The sequence below is a fragment of the Pteronotus mesoamericanus genome, unplaced genomic scaffold (assembly GCF_021234165.1).
Source record: "Pteronotus mesoamericanus isolate MK-2021 breed Mesoamerican mustached bat unplaced genomic scaffold, CSHL_Meso_final scaffold_85, whole genome shotgun sequence".
NCBI lineage: Eukaryota > Metazoa > Chordata > Mammalia > Chiroptera > Mormoopidae > Pteronotus > Pteronotus mesoamericanus.
In genome coordinates, this window is record NW_026555329.1 from 33,165,792 (window position 1) to 33,188,700 (window position 22,909).

General features: G+C 37.2%; 1 protein-coding gene and 1 pseudogene across 1 annotated transcript in view; one reads left to right on the top strand and one right to left on the bottom strand.

Moving 5' to 3' along the window:
* MAGI2 (membrane associated guanylate kinase, WW and PDZ domain containing 2) overlaps window positions 1–22,909 on the top strand; it is a 1,404,484-nt gene that overhangs the window by 368,149 nt on the left and 1,013,426 nt on the right. The window lies entirely within an intron of this gene.
* On the bottom strand, window positions 1,715–21,410 carry LOC129062896 (G2/mitotic-specific cyclin-B2-like; annotated as a pseudogene).

Sequence of the window (22,909 nt, forward strand, 5' to 3'; positions counted from 1 at the left end):
AGGCTGGCACTCAGTCCACTAAGCCACGTCAGCCAGGGCAAAATCAGATACTATTTTTATATTAATATAGTAACAGTTGTAGATTGCCCAAGACAATATGAACTTTATAATTACTCAAACATAAATGTATTTAATGTAATCACATTATATTTATTAATATCACTTAATTTTACCTAAATCATTTTCATTACAAATATGAACAACAATTAGTAAACTAAAATTAGTAAATACGAGATAATTGGAGCTAAAATGAAATAGGTATTCAGTAATTGCCACGTTTTGACAGTGAGTTGACTCATTCTTATCCAAGTTATTACTAGCATTTAAAAATATAATTTGGGATAGCTTTCAAAATTCAGATTTTTTTAATTCAAAAATATCTTGAATAAATGAATATTAAAATAAATCCTGAGTGCATGTAAGAAATCTGCTGTCAGTTTCCAGATTAGAAATAGATTGTTTGCTCCTATGAAACAGTATGAGCCTAGTAAAATGAGCCCTCAACTACATTTCTGGGTAAAACAATAACCTTTGAAAAAGAATAATTGATGTATTTTTAATTAAAAAATAACTGTGAAACATTGAAATAGAATTTAATTAATGGAAAAAACTCTCCATTCAGAAATAAAATAAACTATTTAAATCCTTCTTTAAGATTTTATTTATTTTTCAAGAGAGAAGAAGGTAGGGAGAAAGAGGGAGAGAAACATCAGTGTTCAGGAGAAACATTGATTGGTTGCTTCTTGTACTCCCCAAACTGAGTTCCTGGCCCACAACCCAGGCATGTGTCCTGACTGGGAATCGAACCAGCGACCATTCAGTTTGCAAGAGTATACCCAATCCACTGAGCCATGCCAGGCATGGAAACTATTTAAATCTTTACAAATGAAAATCTTTATTCGATTCCGCCTCTGTGCTCTATCTTTACATCCTGGATTCCTTTTATTACTTTCTGGCACAAATGGTTTTGCCAGCAGTGAATGCATAGGGTATGCCTCTGTCCTCTCAGAGAAACAGGCAGGGAACATGACCATCTTAGAGTCAGCAGGTGTTAGTTTAATCCTAGCTCTGCCCAAACTTGCATTGAATAGTTCATTTGGACACATTAGGACTTCCTTAATGTGAAAACTAAGTGAATTTGATTAAACTTTATCTTAAGGCCAATTTTGGCTCTTAAATTCTTTTCTAAGATATTTTTAATATGTAAATGTTTCCAGTCAAATTATATTTTCATAAAAATCATATTTGGTGATATGAACCATGAAGTACTATACCACAATTAAAAACAAAACCTGGAAAAACACATACCACGATGGATGAATCTTAAAACCAATGTTGACAAGGCTGCACCACATGAGCATGCTTTGCAAAATCAAAAATACTTGAAACAACTCAAAAGTGCATCAAGGAAGATTAAGTTAAATTCTCTTCCATCAACACAGTAAAATACAATACAGCTATAAAAAGAAAGGAAAAAAATCTTTCTTTGTGTTATCATGGATATGATGTTGGTGAAAAAAATAAGGTAGAAGAAATAACACATGAATGCTATATTTTGTCTAAGAGAAAGAGACTACAAATAATTCAAATATTTACTTTTTTATTTTTTATTATTGCTCTGTTGTTACATTTCCCCCTTCTCCCCTCTCTGTCCAGCGCCCCCCCACTACTTCCATAGTCAATCCCTGCACCATTGTCCATGTGCATGGGTCCTTCATGTATGTTCTTTGATCCCTTCACCCTCATTGAAACAGTCCCCACTCCCTCCTCTCTTAGCGTATAATCCCCACAGTGGAATTGCTGGATCAAAAGGCATGACTTCCAATACCTCGTCCTCTGTGTATCCAGTATAATACTGCTGCTTTAAGTTCCATTTTCCTTGGCCTAGAGCCTTCTGGGACAGGCAGGAGGCAGCTGCTGCCACCTTGGAAGGGTGATAATGCACCATGTCCTAGTCAATGAGAGTCAGCTCCATCAAATATTTGGCTAAAGTGTGCTGTTCGACATCAACCACCCCGGCTTTTGATGCCTGCCTTAAGAAATGTAGCAAAGGCCGACCCAACTCAAATTTCAGTTCTTTCAAAATTAGAGCTTCCATTTCTCAGATTTGGGCCCTGGTATATGCCTTGCCTGTGATATAAACAAAGTCTTCAATATTTGGAGAAAACATCTCCTTATACTTGGAAGCCAAGAGCAAAGCTGTAATCCCAACCAGCTAAAGCTCCTTACGAGAGGCTGGCTGAACCTGTAAAAATCGATCCATAACGGCGATGCACGTGTACAGGGTTTCCTGCAGCAGCCTAAACTTCGAGTCGACTTGCACCACCCAGTCCAGCAGAATAGCATGCATGCGTCCGTTTATATTGCTTCCATCTAAGAAATGTAGATTTATGGACTGCAGAACCTCTGGCTGCCTTAGGTGCTGGTAGATATCCTTAACGTAGTCACTGCAGAGCTGAGGGTTCTCCCAGTCTTCAGTATCAATGTCTTTGATTTTGCATAGCAAGGCATCAGAGAAAGCTTGACAGACGTTCTCTTCCTTCATGGAGATATCCACAGGTGTGGGAGAAGGACCCTTTGGAGCCAACATTTTCGTCTGTCCTGGTTTCACAGAAACAACAGGTTTCAGCTGTTTGTTGCCATTTGTTGTTTTGGTGATTGAACAGGTACTTTGGTGTTTGGAGCTTTCTTAGCTGCTTGTGTGGCCCTGGTTGCAACTCTCTTTCCAGTTTCTTCTAAAACTGCTTGACGGAGCATCACATGACCCTTCGCTTTAGAATTAACTCCTGTGTCAATATTCTCTAAATCAGTAGACACTGTCAGGCGTCAGAGTAGCGCCAAGAGGGACGGGGCAGGCAAGAGTGCCAGCCCAGCCCAAGGAGCAATGCGGACTGGAGAGGGAGGTCACGTGGGTCCGCGGCGACTTTAGGTCGGGGCTCTGAGCCCACACCGCTGGGAATCTTCAGGTATTGTTTACTTTCAGGATTCAAATACCACCTAAAATTAGCTTTAAAAGATGTGCAAATCATATGCAATGTGTAGAGCTTATTTGGTTATCAAACAAACCAACTACTTAAAAATTTGAATTAACTTGGGAATTTTGACCACTGACTTAGATATTTGATATGAAAGGCATTATATTTTTTTCACTCTAATATTGGTATTAGATATTCCACTGTCAGTGGAACTGATAATGAGTATTGATCTATTAGTATTTATAAAATTCTATCCCCATTCAGGGGACAGTTGTCTCAAAAAACAGTACTGCATGAAGCCCAGAACCTAAAAAGAACTGTGTCTCCCAATACAATGTCAGCCTTGACCAAGTTCCAGGGCTGAGGTTATGTGTGTGGCAGGAAGAATAACTATACTTTTTCCTTAGGGTAACATTTTCCTTTATGTCCTCCTGGAAGATATCCCTACATGATACTCTACAAAAAAACAGGGTTTTAGTAATCACTGATGTAATTAAGGCCATGATAATTTCTGCAGTAAAGGGAACTTTGAAATTTGGCATTATTTAATGATTCCCAAATTGATTTGATCACAGAACAATTTTACATTTTTATTATTAATATCTTATGGAACTATCTTTGTGAAAGCAGTTTTAGATATTACATTGCTACCAACATAAAGAGAGGGAGAAGAAGATACTTTTCTTGTTCCCGTCATTCTGTCAAGGAATCATAGTTGGCTGGATTTCCAGCTCTGGCCAGATGTCAAGAAATAACTTTAAATGTCAAATTGTAAAAATTTATCTTGGATTATGGAATCTTTAATCTCAACTTGACAGTGACAACCTGCAATGAATGAAAGGCAGGCTTCTTCTCTAAAAAGTGAGCAAGATGTAATATTAACTTGTAATTTTTATATCTGACTTTCTGAAACTGCTCCATTTGTTAAAATTGAACCTTTAGATTTAGATTTTTGATAAGGGCTTACCAATGTTAAAATTCACCACAGGCAGTATTTCATTTGTTCTCTGATTTGTATGTCATTCTTTCACTGTCAGCTCATGTATTTTATCTATCCATTACTCAATTATCCCCTTAATTTCCTGTGATTAGATTTTGTTTTGTGCATTAGAAATTCCAAGGGGAAAATCTCTGAAAATACAAACGTGTTACAAATCTACCGTAGAGTTTGTGGTGTTATAGGAATGGGAGATTGAAATCCCTTAACTAGCTGTAACCGACTAAACTATGCTTAATGTGCTGTAAACAAAGAGGAGACATCTAAAATTACCCTCTATATCCACAGCTACCTTGAATAGTATCCTGGCATTCTCACTTATATTGACTAAATTAATTTTACAATGTGACGTGGACTAGGATCATTGATTCACAATCACACAGGAAATATAACCACTCTCTGACACATGGTGAGGTGGAGAAGAATTGTGCAAGAGAACCAACGATTTGAACATCACTTAATAGAAACTGTGTGGAGCTGCTCAAGTCAATTATCCCATTTGAGTATTGGCTTCCTCAGATAGGAATAAAGCTAATTGCTTTACTTTGCTTACCCTTGAATGTTTTAAAGTTCAAATGATTTAGTACATATAAAAGTTTTTGTAAACTAGAAGGTTTATACATGTAGAGTTTTACTTAATATAGTTCATCCTAACAGTTTTTTAAACTTTGCAATGTGGCTTTTAATAGTTGAGAAAGTATGAATCATTTATGAGCTAGCTATTCGTGTTCTGATTTGCAGATTTTCCTGTGGGTGTGTTGCACATACTTATATGTTATAAAAATGTCATGGATTCTCACCACATAGATTTCTATTGAAATAACTTGAAATTATTCTACTGACTGACTTAACAGCAAAAATTATTAAACAATGTTTTAAATTCAAATACTTTCTTAAAGCCAAAATTAAAGAAAAGCATTTTTCTCATATAATTTACAGAAATATAACTAAGTTTCTATCACATTCTTTTTTGTAGATGTATTTATGTTTAGAAAAATACCTAACAATCTAAATTGAATAAAAAAATCCATAGTATTTATAAGGAAAATATTCTCAATTAAAAATAATTTTACTAATTATAATAGAAAACCTGATTTTATGACCAGATATATATCCTATTTTATGTATGTTAAAATATCTTGCCCTGGCTGGTGTGACTCAGTTGGTCGCCAGTTCTATTCCCAGTCAAGGCACATGCCTGGGTTGTGGGGCACGTCCCAATTAGGAGGCCTTGAGAGGCAACCACACATTGTTGTTTCTCTCCCTCCTTTCCTCTCTCTCTAAAAATAAAATAAATAAAATCTTTAATAGATAACTACATATATACATACATACATCAATATCTTAACCATCTTTGAGCCTAATTCCTATGCACCTTATGATGTTGACTGAAACAATTTGGAGTTTACATAATTACGCCTATGCTTATTTTGAGAAAGATGTCATAAAAGGGGATTCATGAGGTTTATTGTATTTTAATTTACTAACATTATAGTTTTGTCTTGTGAAAGATGTTTATGTGGCATAAGGCAGCTATGTTACTAATGTCAGGTAGATAGAATCTGACATTGTCTACCTGATAAAACCCCATTTTTTTCCAAAAGCTTAAGGGTCAACTCCACACCATTTAGTATGAATTATATTGGTACATTAGCAGATTTTTTTACTGCTTCATATTTGAAAAATTTTATGCAAAACTCAGTTTATAGTATAAAAACAAATAATTCACCGTAAATTCCAGAGCAGCATCACCTTTCCTCTTTTTCTTTCTTCCTTTCCTTCTTTTTTCTTTTCCTTTCCTTTCCTTTCCTTTCCTTTCCTTTCCTTTCCTTTCCTTTCCTTTCCCTTTTCCTTTCTTTCTCACCCTTCCTCCTCCCTCCCTCCCTTCCTTCCTTCTTTCCTTCCTTCCTTCCTTCCTTCCTTCCTTCCTTCCATTCTTTCCTTCTTTCTCTCTCTCTCTTACTTCCTCCCTCCTTTCCTTCCTTACTTTCTTTTGACCAAGAATATAGTGACTCTAAATTAGCCACATGTTTGGAAAGTATATATTTCACAACAAATACTTAATAAAAAGAATTGCATGCTTAATAAAAAGAAATTTATTATGTGTTGAGAAACATCTGTAGAGGTGATTATTTCTCTTGTGATAGGCCTAGTAGGGGCAACTGCAGAACTTTAAACATCTAAGTGTTGACTATTAAAGTTCACATTTAGGGTATCAAATTGCCAGTCTGCTCTAGACAGCTACTGAGATTCCTAGTTTTTTAAATAAGAAATCCATCTTTCTTGAAGTTAATACAAGATTATATAGCAGTTGACTCTGGGAAAGTTGCCAGTTGTTATCACCATATTGTCAGCCTTTGTATTTGTACGCACTGCTGAAGCAGACTTCTACCATGACCAAGGCCAAGGGTGAGTGGTTTTTTTAATTATGTTTATGGCAGTATTTGCTTGCTGCCATTTTGGTCATGCTCTGGCTCATTGACAAGTGAGGCAGCTGGGAATAAAGATAGAGTTGTAACTCCCTGGAGAAAGTTCTTTGTGTGTGTTTGATACCTTTTGTTATAGTTCTGCTCTTCCACAAAAGTTGTGCCTTATTTTATTGGCTTTCATAATGATGAATCTATACGTCTGAGGGACTGAAAAACCAGGAAACACAAATTACATAAGCTTTGACATAGAAAATGTGGGGGAAAAGCTGGTTGAGCTAGGAAATGAAGTGGCAAAATGACCTGAGCTAATTAGGCATTTTAGATACTTGGGCATTTTTTGGTAAATATTAGAGTTGGTATAGAAGACCATGCAGGTTGCATGTCTGCTCAACCACAACCTGGATACCAGGTGGGTTCTTACATTGAAATGTATTTTGAAAGGTATTAGGTTACATTTGAAAGGTCAAATTCAAGCAAACATATCAACATTGAGCAGTATCAAGAGGGATTAAAAAAGAAAGGTTGCATAAATTTCTCTGGCTTTAGTCACTGTGACAATATCATACATAAAAGATTCACACCTTGAAGGATTCAATTGTATAATGATGGCAAGACCAACAATCTCAATTCAATGTGGGTATATGGGCATAAGACTAGCAGAAATTAAGATAGTGTGTCTCAGTGCATCATTTAATTAATCTTTCTCAGACAAACACTTTTGAGTAAAATATGATAAAAGTATATTACTAGAAAAATTTTAAAAATGCAAGTCCACAAACTCACCAAAACTGGTGAGTTTTGTGGGCATTTTGATTTCTTATTAAATTTAAAACTCAAAAAATATTCTGAGAAATTATTAAAATTGTTTTATACTATTAGCTTCTGAACAGTGTCAAGCAGTTCACTCAGCATCACTGGATTAAACATACATAGAAAGATCTAGAAGATCCAAGAGTATTTAGGCTTTTGGGCCAAATTAACATGTCCTGTTCATATAATAACAATGAAGCTGCTACAGTTTTTCTAACCAACTATTATCCTAAACAATTTTTATTTTACCACTGAAAATTCATTGTAACATTTCTTATGCTAATTAGTAACAGACTAATGTACATTTTAAAACAATATTTGAAATCTCTATGTAATCCCCCCCGGAGTATTGAGTCTTGATTAAGGTACTTTAATGCTAACTATCCCTAAAATATAGGTATAGATTAAAATTTACTGCATATTACATACACACATACTCACACACACGTTTTTTCCCAGATACCTTTAATTAAAATACACATAATAAAATACATATTATAAAAGAAAACAAAAAGTCAGAACCAAAACGATTATTTGAGTTCAGGTTAAAGAAAGACTTCCTTCACTTAGGTGATCAAATAATATAAAATTTTTAGGAAACATAAGACTATATGCCTTCTTTGAATTAAATAAAGTTACATTTTGAAGCATGTTTATCTAAAATCTATCTATCATCTTCTCAGCATCTCCATTGCAAATAATACATGAAAAAATTCTGTGTCCAAGATTTTTTCCAATACAGAAACAAAGACTGGGGAAGAAGAAAAGAAGTGTTCTGTAGGTGAAACAGATGTAAGAACATCCTTCAACCAGGCCTTTTAAACCTAGACTTGTGGTTCAGAAATCTCCTGGATTTCGGTATCTTTTATGAAACAATTTTTTTAGAGTAATGTACTCAATGAATTTTTGTCTTCCATCAGGTATTATTTGTCATCATTGGGAAATAATTTTTCCTAGTAAATAAAATAACAAGCTAGCTATAATCTATTCTACCCAAAGTTCTCTAGAAGTATGTTAATGTCATATAGATTCCAGATTTTAGAAAGTTAAAAAAGTTATTTTTCTGACTGACTACATCTAATAATAAATAACCTATGAAATTCCTACATTCTTGACCATGTGTTTACTACTGTGTTATATATTCTGTTTGGAAACTCTTTCCTTTGACTAATTTTCTTTTGCTGCAGGCTTAATTTTAATAATAGATCCTCTAAAAGCTAGTGGTAGACTTTTACTTTAAGATTTTTATATATTTTAAAAATTTAAAACTTGATGCTAATTTGAGAGTTAAGAAATAAATTTAAACCTAAACTTGATGTTTTATTTTCAAAATGCATAATGTGCCCTCCAGTCTTACATCGATTGAAACCAAGGGAATGATAAAGAATATTTGTTTAGTAAATACTGTTTTGAAGCATGAAAAATTATTGAAAATAATTTTATTTGCATCCACTTTTCCTCATGGTGATTCACTAGGTCAAAAACCTTCATTTTCACTTAATATAAATTTCAGTTGAGGGCTAAAGTGATATATTAAAGTTGGTACCATTATTGTCTAGTATTTTCTTGTTCTATAGAACTTCATACCTTGTGTGAATAAGTCAAAGATACTAAGAATTTTTTAATATTATATTTGATGATTCTTTTCTATATAGTGACTGCTAAAGAAGAAATTTTGGATGACAGATCTAAATCAATTCTTATGTAACAACAGGAAATAGAACTCACACTCATAAATCATCATGTACTTTAACTTCAAATAAACATTTTAAATAAAATTTTGCTTTGGTTATTGGTTTTTTATTATAGGTTATTTATTAGTAATAGAATAAACTAAATATATTTTTTCCATCAGGAAGGCAAATGTTGTAAACAAGATGCCACCAGTTAGTCCTTGTAACTAAAGTATAAAGAATTGGTACAGCCCTGGCTGTGGGGTTCAGTTGGTTGGAACATTGTCTTGTACACCTAAAGGTTGCAGGTTCAATCCTTGGTAAGGGCACGTACCTAGGTTGCGGGTTTGATTCCCAGTTGGGGTGCTTACAGGAAGCAATGGATCAATGTTTCTCTCTCTCTCTGTCTCTTGTATTTCCCCTCTCTCTCTCTAAAATCAATAAACATATCCTCAGGTGAGGATTAAAAAGGGAGAGAGTTGGTATAATTTATAAAATGTGCTAATTGCACTTCATGGTCATAGATACTTATCTAGTTCTTGATATAAATAAGTCATGGAGCCTGTTAAACATTTAAAGTAGATAAATTAGGCAATTTTGAATCATAATGAGATCCTATTATGTAGTGCTGTTACTGGCTTATTGTTTCTACTAAAAACGCTTTTTATTTGTATCTACTTTATTTGTCATTGAGCAAATACTCATTGTATGAGGTCGGTCTGGAAAAAGTCAAGCCATTATTAATGTAATAAGAATGGTTTCTGTGGCATCAATATAACCTAGCCATCAAGGAAGGTGGACTAAAATATGCATGTGTGAACAGTGATGACTTCACTGTACTAGACATTGGGGATGGTAGATGCTATTGAGTGAGCATGTGTACTGTGGCCATGGCACTCAAAATGACTGAGCAAGTAGAGCAATGAATCTGCATCAAATCTTGGTGAAATCTTTGATTCTTTCTTGGCCAAATCCATATCCTTTTCAGTCACCAACTCCTGTTCACTCATGCTTTATGTCCTCAAGAATTAATCTCAGCATTTTGTATATTAGGCTGGAGCGTGAACTTGAAGCAGGGCTTTAATGCTTCCTTTGGACCAGGTACTTTGAAGATTGTGACACAATCCCCTCAGCAGGAATGGCTCATCCTCAGAGTTGTTTGATGTGGAGCTTCATGTATCATGTGCAAGATAACTAGTTAATTCTGATATATCTCCACTGGGGACATGCCCTCTTCTTTGCACATCCTTCTTTCCCCTACCAGTTGCTTGCTTCCAGCATGGCAAAGAAATTGCTTGGCACAGAATCAAAAGACCAGAGTTAATCTTGTAGCTCTTTTATGAGTTCAGCCAACGCAGTCAGTTAATCTCTGAACTAGTTTAATCATTTGTAATTTGAAACACTACCTTATTTTCTATTTACACTTCTTATGTCAGACAAATGCAGTGATAAATATTAAAAATTTTGACATAAGTAATCTGCACACACATAGGGTAATAGAATTAAGGTAATTAATTAACATTGAGTCAATTAAGCTTTATTTTTTAATAATTTTTATTTTTCAATTACAAATGACATACAATATTATATTAGTTTCAGATGTACAACATAGTGATTAGACATTTATATAACTTACAAAGTGAGCATCCAGATAATTCTAGTACCACTCTAACACCATATTTAGTTATTACAATTTTATTGACTATATTCCCTAAACTGTATTTGATATCCCTGTGACTGTTTTTATAATGGATAGTTTGCATACTTTAATCATTTCCCCTTTTTCACCCATCTCTTCAACACCCCTCTTATCTGGCAACCATCATTTTGTTCTCTGTATCTATAACTTTGTTTCTGTTTTGTTTGTTCTTCTCTTTTGGATTTTAGTTTTCACATATAAGTAAAATCATGTGGTATTTGTCTTTCTCTGTCTTTTTACTTAGCATAATACCTTCTAGGTCCATTTATGTTGTTGCAAATAGCAAGATTTTGATCTTTTTTATGGCTGAATAATACTACATTTTATATGAATATATATATACATATATACTTTCTTATATTACATGGCTAGAGAAGGTATCTATCCATGTAATGTTAAAAATAGAGACATTTATTAAAGAAGATACGAGATATAAGAAACATTGCACGTAGGCCAGTGATGCCTCAGCCCCTTTTAAAGTAGTCACCTTGGGACCTCACAAAGTTTTCCCAATTGCCATCAGCTCCCCTGTTGCGTTTTCCTGAATCTCATCAAAGGTCTGAAATCTCTTCCCTTTCAAAGGTGATTTTGGTTTTGGGAAAAGTGAGAAGTTGCAGGGCACCAGATCTGGGCTGTAGAGGGGCTGAGTCCTACGAGTGATTTGATATTTTGCCAAAAAAATCTGCATGAGACATGATGCATAAGCAGGTGTGTTGTCATGATGAAGCTGCCAATCACCACTTGCCCATAGCTGCAGCCTTCTGAATCACCTAAATAGTTTCTTTGGAGGAATGTTCAAGCTTAACACAAAATTTGGTGCAGATTCATTGCTCTATTCACTCATTCATTTTGAAGGCCACTGCCACACAGTACACATGCTCACTCAACAGTGTCTACCACCCCCACTGACTAGTACAGTGACGTTGTCATTGTTCATATGTGCATATTGCAGTCCATGCTCCTTAGCTGCCAGGTTACATCAATGTCACATAAACTGTCCTCATTATACTAGTAATGGCTGGACTTTTTACGGACAGGCTATGTATATATGTACATATATAAACACATATTTATATATATGTGCAGCATATATGTCTGCCTTATTTTCTTATCCATTCAGCGAGCCTATGTCTTTTGATTGGAGCATTTAATCCATGTAAATAAAGTACAATAATTATTGACAGTTATGTAGTGTCATTTTATTGTTAATACTTTTTATCATTCCTCCTCCTCCTTCTTCTTCTCCTTCCTCCTCCTCCTCTTCCTCCTTTTCTTCTCCTTCTCCTTCTTCTTCTTATTCTTCTCCTTCTTCTTCGTCGTCGTCGTCATCGTCGTCGTCGTCTCTTCAATATTTCTTGTAATACTGGTTTGATAGTGATGAATTCCACAAGCTATTTCTTTTCTGGGAAGCTCTTTACCTGTTCTTCAATTCTAAATGATAGCTGCTGGGTAGAGTAATCTTAATTGTAGGTCCCTGTTTTCACCACTTTGACTATTTCATGCCAATTTCTTCTAGCCTCAAAGTTTCTATTAAGTAATCAGCTGACAGTCCTATGGGAGTTCCTTTATAGGTAACTGTTTTTCTCTTGCTGCTTTTAAGATTCTCTCTTGTCATGCACCTTTGTTATTTTAGTTATGATGTGCCCTGGTGTGGGCTTCTTTGGGTTCATGTTATTAGGGACTCTATACTTCCATGACTTGTATGTCTATTTCTTTTGCTAGGGTAGGGGACATTTGATCATTTCTTCAAATAGGTTTTCAGTTCCTTTCTCTCTTCTTCTTCTTCTGGCATTCCAATGATGCAAATACTGGTATGCTTGATGTTGTCACAGAGGCCCCTTAAACTGTGCTCATTTTTCTTTATTCTTTTCTTTTTGCTCTTCTGATGGACATTTTCTGCTACCTCATCTTCCAAATCTCTGATTTGATCCCCTGCTTCATCTAATATGCTATTGGTTCCTTCTACTGTGCTCTTTATTTTAGATATATTTTTCATTTCTGAATGGTTCTGTTTATTGTTTTTAAGTTCCTCTTTATGCTTACTGTCCCTGTGTAAATTTTCACTGAGTTCATCAATTCATTTCCTAAGTTCCTTGGCCATCCATATAACCAGTGTTTTGAACTCTGCATCCGGTAGAGTATTTGCCTTCATTTTGTTTAGGGGTTGTTTCATTTTGGGGTTTTTTTGGAGTTTTATTCTCTTCTTTAATTCGTGGTACCTACCACATTTGCCCATTGAATGTCATTTTGGGGAGGCAATTAGGTGGTGCTTTGCTTTTATATGAATATGGCCACCGGGTGTGTTGGTTCTGGGGCTTTTTGGGAAGGGTTCTGGTGCAGGGCCAAGATCAGCTACTATCTGTGCTTACCTTTTAGTCATCTGGTATGAGCTGCAAAGTGATCTTCAGATTGTTGTCACTTGTGCTTGATTGGAGGTGTGTAGGAGAGGCCACGCTGCAAACTAAGCCCACCTGCCACTAGTTGTTAATTTGAAGTCACTTAGCAAGAGGTAAGGGGCATATTGAGACTAGACACTGCTTACTTTGAGTTTGCGAAACTTTGAGAGATTTTATGAAACTCTGCAGCATACAATATAGGCCATTTGTATGGAAAAGCCTCTGGTAGCAGTTTGGGTGAGCCAGCAAATTGGGAGCAACAGGGTCTCAGGAAATCACCAGGGTAGGGCAAATGCACTATTCAAGTTGATGGAGACTGAAGCTTGTTTTGGGGGGAGAGCTCCAAAAAGGAATAATAGCTTCCATCACCACTTAAATATGGGAGAAAGTTGCTACTTTAGCTCTCTCTGGGAAGCCCGACATTTTAGTTCCTCCCATTTGTTTCTTGTTCTTGTGGAGCTGCTTCCCCATTTCTGTAGCACAGAGTGAGTAAGTCCATCAAGGAATAAATTGCTTCTCAGGCCCTTTAAGAGGGACACCTGAAGCACTCCATCTCACTCAGTCACAATCCCCACTGGTTTTCACAGGCAGAAGTTATGGGGACTTCTCTTTCCCACATGGAACTCTGGTCTTGGGAGCTCAATGTGGGGTTGGGTCCCCTCCCTCCTCAGGATATCTGAGACATTTTTTCTGGTTCCTTATCATCTACAATGTAGGTTTTGGGCCAGCTTGTTCCTTGCCTCTGCCCTCTTACCATTCTCAACTATCTTCTTCTGTATTTACTTAATTATAGGACTTCCGTTTAGCTAGTCTTAGAGTGGCTATAGTTTAGTTGTAATTTTTTTGTGATCCTGGGAGAAGGTACGCACAACATTTCCATACTCTGCCATTTTAACTGAAAGTTAAAATAGGCAATAATCTAATTTTACTAGTCCAGACTTGACATTTAATATTTTACATTAACGTATTTGAATTAAAAATTGTTCTCAAATGATATATTCTCTCAATGTGAGAAAATTGGCTTGAAGTTAGAATCAAAAGAATATAAATTTCAAGTCATCAAGTATAATGACAACTACAAAAAACCAATAAAGATTGCACATTAGAGGGGGTTTTATTTCAAATTGTGTTTTCTGTCAAATATATAGCTCATCGCTTGTAAATCATTCATAAAAATCAGTTTTCTTTTCTAATGTATTTCAAATATATTATTATTATTTAACAAAATTAATAACTATAATTTAAATTTTATTAAAACATGAGTATTCTCAGATCAATGGATAGTTTATTTTTTTTAAGTAATGTAAATTTCAAATATTCCTCCAGGTGCTTCATGTCAGCAATTAGATATTAGATATTAGTAACATCTTTAAAAATGTTACTCATCAAAAACCAGAAATATAGTATTACTTTGTAAAAACTATTATGCAGAAGGGAGATGTAAATATCGTTGTTTTCTGAAGTATTCAAGATGGCTGTGGAGTAGGTGGAAACTAAATACACCTTCTCCTAGAACCAAACCAGATTTACAGCTAAATTATAGAGCAGTCAACCTAAATGACCAACTAAAGGGCAGCTGAACAGGAGTATTTTCTCCAAGGAATTCTAGGAGAAGCTACAGTGAGACTTGTAAGAAAGGTGGAGAATCAGACGAAGCTGGCCCCTGAACCCAAGTGTGCTGGCTGACAAGCTGGAGGGATATCTTGGCTACAAAAGTCCCCCCTGAGGAATGTGGAGTCTTAACCCCACATTGGGAGCCCCAAACCAGAGCACCAGGGCTGGGAAGAGGAGCTGAATAACATCTGATAGTGAAAATCAGTGGGACTCTGTCCACTGGGAAGAGGAGGGAGCCAACTAGAATCCCAGGTGCTCTCCTAAAGTACCAACTCATGAAAGTTCACTCTTTGTCACTCACCTGAGGCTCTATTAGAGAGCAGGTGACTCAGGGCATACAGGAATCATAAAGGGAAGATCTGGGTGACGTGGCTTCAGAGAGAGATCTGAAGGGTCAGCGACTGAGGTCTTAGTTGTGAGTCAACATCTCACAACACTGTCAGGCACCATCTCACAGAGTCAGGCACTCCTATTCTTACAGTATCAGCTAGGGGAATGCAGTAACCTTGTCCTCCAAATACTGGCCACACTACCTTGCCAGTCTTCTGTCTGGCAGAGAGGACTGTTGGCTATATACAACGGGGTCCTGTGTTGTGCTCTTGTTCTGTAGAAACTATAGACAGACTCTCAGATAGCCAGTGGCTTTGAAACAGTGGCCAGTCTTTATCCTACTCCTGCGAGTTCTGTAGGCTCCAAGTCCAACAGAAGAATCCCTTGTCAGGGTCTTTAGAGCATGGTTAGAGAGCTAAGGGGAGGCATGCAGCTTGCTTTCATCCTGCAGGCCAGGACCACCCCTAAAAATAGGGCTGCCTCCAAACAGAGGGCTGCCTTGATTTGTTCTCCAAAACCTGCTGACCCTGTCCTGCTGAGCTCAGTTCAGTGGGAGGAAGGGGACTTAGCTCAGAGTTGGGACCATCAGTGCAATTCCCTCAGAGCTTCCTGTCAAGGTCGCTGACAGTTTGGCTACAGAGCTAGGGATAGGCTTATAGCTTGCTCCTGTCCCACAGACCAGTGCTACCCCCAACAGAAGACTGCCTTGATCTGTTCTTACAAGTCCTGCTGGCCCCATGCTGTGGGGATCTGTTACATGGAGGGAAGGGAGCACAGCTCAAAGATGGGACCTTTGGACTACAGCTCTGTGGTAGTCTAAGACGGTGCAGCTGATGAATGAGGGGAAGGTGTACAGCTCTCCTGCCTTCCATTGCCCAGCCTGTGACACCCCCAATGAAAGGTCTTCCTGATCTGTTTTCCCAAATCCTGGTGACCCCACTTTGCTAAGCTTGCTCCTGCAATGGGGACAGCTGTCTGCATACAACCTGATCCTGTGGTGTACACCTCCTGAGGGAGTTAGAGTTGGAAACTCTAACAGAGATGTGTAGTATGGGTTGGAGTAGTGACCACATTCTTCCCACTGAGTGCCTGAACAAACTGCCCCTAAGTGGGGAACCCAGTATCTCCATCCTCCTGACCCAGTAATCCTGCTCTATGGAGATCAAGCCATGTGGAAGGGTTATTGGGGAGTGGACAGCTTGCACTCACTCTACAACCTGTCTTCATAGTTCAGGCAACCTTAGAGGGGCAGTGGAGTAGCTGATATGTGGATGGCAACTTCAAGGAGCCTTGGACATTTATTGATCTTCTCCCAGCTCAGAGCTTCAGGAAGGTGATCCTGGTACATGCCTTGGCCCTTTCCACACACATCCAGGCCCAGGAATACAGCCACAAACAGTGAATTGCATGGTAGGTCCAGACAAGTGACTGAAGGATGGTTACACACAAGTCTGACATCAACCTGCACTAGAACTCCAGCCAAGTAGACCTAGAAACAGCACAACCAGTGGTGGGTTTCAAAGCACATCACAGTTTGATCCAACTACCCACACAAATGACAGAGCCAAAGAGAAGAGGGACTCCAGCAAGCACCGGACCCTGCCAGAAATTATTCCACCTCAGAGAGTAGCCCCTGAACAGTGACTCATAAACAGTGAATGAATTTTATCCTTATAGTCAGCCAGTCTGAGGGTTAACTCTGCCAAAGCGTGACCAACAGCATTCAAGACTAAACTACAATGGGAGAGGGTAAATAACACAAGAATCACTTCAGGAGCATCTAGCTCAAGTGATCTTAGGAAACTGTCCCACTGAGACCCACAAGACACCTACATCAGAGGTCTCTCATAACAAGCTTGGAAATTGTAGCAATCTAGCTAATATACAGAGACAAACACAAAGAAGGCAGGCAAAAAGGGGGGACAAAGAAATATGCACCAAATGATAGCATGAGATAAATTACTAGAGAAATAAATAAAATGAAAGCAATCAAGATATCAGATGCAGAGTTTAAAACAATGGTTATAAGGATACTCAAAAACTTTAGGGGAAGGATGGATGATCTCAGTGAGAACATAAAGAGGTAGGAAGCATTAAAAAGGTCATAGAAACCATTAAAAAAAGAACTAGTCAGAGATGAAGAAAACTATTTGAAACAAAGAATACGCTAGAAAGAATGAACAGCAAGTTAGATGGAGCAGAAAATCAAATTAACAAATTAGAGGACAAGATAACAGTAAGCACCCAAGCAGAACAACAAAAAAGAAAAGAGAAGCCCCTGCAAAGAAAAAAAGAGTATAAGGGACCTCTCAGACAACATCAAGTGTAACAACATTTGCATCATAGGAGTACCAGAAGGTGAAGAGAGTGAGCAAGGAATCAAAAATGTGTTTGAAAAAATAATAGCTGAACATTTCCATAACAAGGAGAAGGAAAAAGGAACACAAGTTCAGGAAACTCAGAGTACCAATCAAGAATAAACCAAGGCACATCATAATTAAAATACCAAAGGTCAAAGACAAAGAAAGAATCTAAAAAGCAGACCAGGAGAGCATTACTTCCAAAAGAGCTCTGATAAGGCTATTAGCTGATTTCTCAACAGAAACCATTTAGGCCGGAAGGGATGGGCATGAAATATTCAAAGTGATGGAAAGCAAGAACTTACAACCAAGACTACTCTATCTAGCAAGGCTATCATTAAAATTGAAGGCAAAATAAAAAGTTTTCCAGACAAAAAAAATACTAAAGGAGTTCATTACCACCAAACCAGTACTACAAGAAATGTTAAAGAGTCGGCTTTAAGAAGAAGAAAGGGAAAAAAGAAATATATAGAGAGGGGAACATAGGTATAAAGAATAACATGGCAATAAATAAGTACCTATTAATAAAAGTTAATGGATTAAATGCTCCAAATCAATAGACATAGGGCACTGAATGGATAAGAAAAGATGACTAATATATTTGCTGTCTGCAAGAGACCCACCTCAGAACAGAAGATGCATACATGCTGAAAGTGAAGGGATGGAAAAAATATTCCATGCAAATGAAAACAAACAAAAAAACTGGGAATGCAATACTTATGTCGTGCAAAATAGGCTTCAAAATAAAGGGTATAGCAAGAGACAAAGAAGGACACTACATAATGATAAAGAGAGAAAGACAACAAGAGAATATAACACTTGTAAACATTTATGCAGCCAACATAGGAGAACCTACATACATAAAGCAAATCTTGACAAGATGAAGAGAGACATCAACAGTAATACAATAATAGTATGGGATTTTAACATCCCACTGACATCAATGGATAGATCTTCCAGTCAAAAAATCAACAAGGAAACAAAGGTCTTAAATAACACTAGATCAGATATATTTAACTGATATCCTCAGAATGTTCCACCCCAAAGCAGTAGAATACACATTCTGTGCAAGTGCTAATGGAATATTTTTTTCTAGCATAGAACATGTTAGGACAAAAAAACAAGTCTAAATAAATTTAAGAAGATTGAAATCATAGGTATCTTCTCTGACTGTAATGCTATGGAACTAGAAATCTTCAAAATAAAAAAAAAAAACGGAGAAACTCTCAAACACACGGAGGCTAAAGAACGTATTTTTTAAAAATGAATAGGTTAAGAATAAGATCAAGAAATAAATGAAAAACTACTTAGAAACAAGTGAAAAGGAACACACAACAAACCAAAATCTATGCAGCACAGCAAAAGCAGTCCTGACAGGGAAATTCATACTCATAGCATTACAGGCCTATCTCATGAAGCAAGAAAAATCTCAAATAAACAATCTGACCTTATACTTAAAAGAACTATAAAAAGAGCAACAAACAGAGCCCAAGGTAAGTACAAGGAAGGAAATAATAAAGATCAGAGTGGAAATAAATTACATAGAGAATTTTTTAAAAATACAAGACTTCCAGTCAAGATGGAGGTGTAGGTAGACATGCTTTGCCTCCTCACGTAACCATATAGAAAATTACAACTGAACCTCAAAACAAATAACACCCAGAACTGTCAGAAAATCGAACTGTATGGAAGTCTACAGGCAAGGATTTAAAGAAGCCACATTCATCCAGATGAATAGGAAGGTGGAGACACGGGGGGGGCAGAGAGGTGAGGAGACATGGTATGGCATGGAGAGACAATGGCTGCACGGGAATGGGTGGTTCCACATTCATGTGTGGTGGATAAAAATCAGGAGGTTTATCTCGAGAGTGAGTGATCTCAGCCCTAGGTCAAACCACACAGTACAGGGTTCCAGAGCTGGGAAAAAGTCTTCATAACTTCTGGTTTTAAAAACCAGTGGGGGTTGGGGCAGTAGAAGAAACTGCTGGATTTTCAGGAGATTCCACTTAAAGGGCCCATGTGGTCATAGAACATACGCAAACCCACCCACTCTGTGATTCAGTGCCAGGGCAACAGGTGGAAGGGTACCAATTCCATATGGGAAGTGGGTGAAGTGACTGGAAATAGGGCAGGTACTGGGAAAACTTCCAGAATCCAGGCAGCAGCATTGTCCCCTCTCCGAACCCTCCCCCAACACAGAGCCACAATGCAGTGAAGCAGGTTGTCCTGCTCTAGTGATTACCTAAGCCTCTACCCCACACAACTTACAGGTGCCTTTTCTACAATAGGCCACACTACTAAAACAGGAATTCAGAGCAGCTCTACCTAATACTGCCAAATTGAGGAGACAAAGAAATATAGCCCAAATGAAACAACAGAACAAAAGACCAGAAAAAGAACTAAACGAAACAAATAACCAACCTATTAGTTGCAGAGTTCAAAACACTGGTGATCAGGATGCTCGAAAAACTCATTGAGTACAACAACAACATAAAGGAAGAAATGAAGGTTACACTAGGTAAAGAAAAATCTACAGGGAACCAAGAGTGACAGAGAGAAAGCAGGGATTCAAATCAATGATTTGGAACATAAGTAAGAAATAGCATTTGGATAGAACTAATTGAAGAAACAATTTTAAAAAAACAAGGATAAGAAGCCTCTGAGACATCTCCAAATGTACCAAAATCTGAATTATAGGGATGCCAGAAGGATAAAAGGAAGAGCAAGAAATTGAAAACTTATTTGAAAAAATAATGAAAGAAAACTTCCCTAATTTGGAGAAGGAAATCAACATGCAAGTTCAGGGAACTCAGAGAGTCCCAAACAAGTTGGTCCCAAAGAAGACTCTACCAAAATAACATAATAATTAAAATGGCAAAGGTTAAAGATAAAGAGAAAATCTTAAAAGCAGCAAAAGAAAAGCAGAGAGTTATCTACAAAGGGGTTCCTATAAGACTGTTAGGTGAGGTGCCTCATTAGCATGGTAGGTAGCGCATCAGTCTCATAACTTGAAGACTGTTAGCTGATTTCTCAAAAGCAACTTTGCCGGGAAGAAGGGACTTGCAAAAAGTATTCAAAGTGATGAAAGTAAGGACTTACCACCTAGATTATTCTATCCAGCAAAAATATCATTTAGAATGAAAGAGCAGATAAAGTACTTCCCAGACAAGGTAAAGCTAAAGGAGTTCATCATCACCAAGACTTTATTACATGAAATGTTAAAGAGACTTATTTAAGAAAAAGAAGATCAAAACTATGAACATTAAAAGGGCAACAAATTTACAACTATCAACAATTGAATAAAAAAACAAAGAAAAAAAAACCTACACAAACAACCAGAACAGGAACAGAATCATAGATACTGAGATCATTTGGAAGGTTATAAGATGGGAGTGGCGAGAGAGAAAATGGGGAAAAAGTGCAAGGATTATGAAGTGTAATTGGCAGGTACAAAATAGACAGGGAGGTGTAAAGAATAGAATAGGAAATGGAGAAGCCAGAGAGCTTATATGCACAACCCATAGACATCAACTAAGGTGGGAGATTGCTGGAGGGAAGGGGGATAATGGGCAGAGAGATGCAAAGGGGAAAATTGGGACAACTGTAATAACATAATCAGTAGAATATATTTTAAAAATACAAAATTTCAATGAAACCAAGAGCTGAATATTTGAAAAGATAAATAAGATTGACAAACCTTTAATGAGTCTTATTAAAGAAAAAAAAAAAGATAGGATCCAAATAAATAAAATCAGAAATTAAAGAAGGGAAGAAACAACTGACACCATAATACAAAGGATTGTAAGAATACATATGAACAACTATATGCCAAGAAAAAGATACAATATATAAGAAACATTGTACATAGAACAATGACACCTCAGTCCCCTTCAACGTAGGCACATTGGGGCCTCACATCGTTCTCCTAGTCACCATCATGTCCTGTCCTATTTTCCTGAATCTCACTGAAGATCTGAAATCGCTTTCCTTTCAAAGGTGATTTTAATCTTGGGAAAAGCCAGAAATCACAGGGTGCTGAATCTGGGCTGTAGAAGGAATGAAGCCCCCAGGTGATCTGGTGTTTTACCAAAAACTCTGGACGAGACATGTTGCATGAGTGGGCGCATTGTCGTGATGAAATTACCAGTCACCAGTTGCTGATGGCTGCTGTCTTCTGATTCATCTGAATATTTTCTGTGGAGGAATGCTCAAGTTTGATGCAAATTTGTTGCTCTACCCGCTGTCACTTTGAATGCCACAGCCACACAATACATATGCTCACTCGGTGGTATCTACCCCCCCACCACTGACTAGTACAATGAAGTCATCATTGATCACGCATGTGCATTCCAGTCCACTCTCCTTGGGTCCTGGGTTACATCAATGCCACGCAACTGTTCTCATATTAACAGCTGCTGGACTTTTTCTGGACAGACCTTATATGTGGGTATATATGTATATCTTTCCTCCCCCCTTGTAGATTTTTTCCTTCTCCTTTCCGCTGTTACTCTCTACCTAAAAGCAGTAAAAATTCATTTCCAATGAAGGTCGTAGCCTATAATTTTTTTTCTTCATTGTAAAATATATTCTGGGGTAAATGATCACATAGCATTTTCATAAAATTTTGTTGTTAAGGACAAATAGTAATGGTTCAGTAAAAATGGAAATTTACCTCAAAGTGGTATTTTCTGTAGCTTTCACTACAAGAAGTTTAAGGAATGAGCTAGGACTTTTTAAGTTGGCAACCTGTTAATACCCTTTTATCAGTTTAAAATTCATGTATGGTTCTTATATAATCATGAGACAGAAGGAAACTGAGAATGCCTTCAGTTAATTGTGTGTTCTTCTTTTCCATTCCTCGCTCAGTCTGTCCTGTATTTCTAGAGGCAATTTGGTCTCTGATGCCTAAAGTGGATTTTTAGGAAATTTTAATTGATAGCCTTCAGACATGGATAATTGAATTCACTAATTTATAGCCCCATGTCTGGCAAGTGTATGAATAGCCCCTAAACTAGTTGGAGGAAGTAATTTTCTAATTCAGTAAAAGTCCATTGTAATACAACTCACTTTTATAGTCCTTGACAACCAGTTTGATGCACATACTTTTCTCTACCAGCCACTTGGGGGCACAACACACTTGGCCACTTGGCAGGAGGTGCAGTTTTCTTTTCCAGCTTCTAGCACTTGAATGTTTTTTTCCCCCTCCTTTCCCTTTCCTCTGCAACCTCAGTCACCCAAAGGGATCATTCAGCCTCTCAAACCCAACTTTTCTTTCTTATTTATCTCCCAGTCAGATCAGGGTCTTGTTTTTCAGGGGTGAAAGCAGTAAAACTTAGGTGAACAAGAATGGTGAGGAAATCCTGTGTCCTTCCTCCACTATCATTCCCATAACCTCTGACAGCTCTTTTCTTACTTCTCATTGCCCACCCACTTCTAACCTAGCACATGCACCAATGTATGCATGCACACAAACATACATCCTATTTTTGATTGGTGAATCTAACTGAGTTATATGAACCTAGATTTCTTCTGATAACTGAGGATACCTTCTAGGTGTTGTAAACTTCATCCCCAGCCCTTGTTTTGTCTACACTATATGTCCTACATATTGGATAGGGATGGTGTA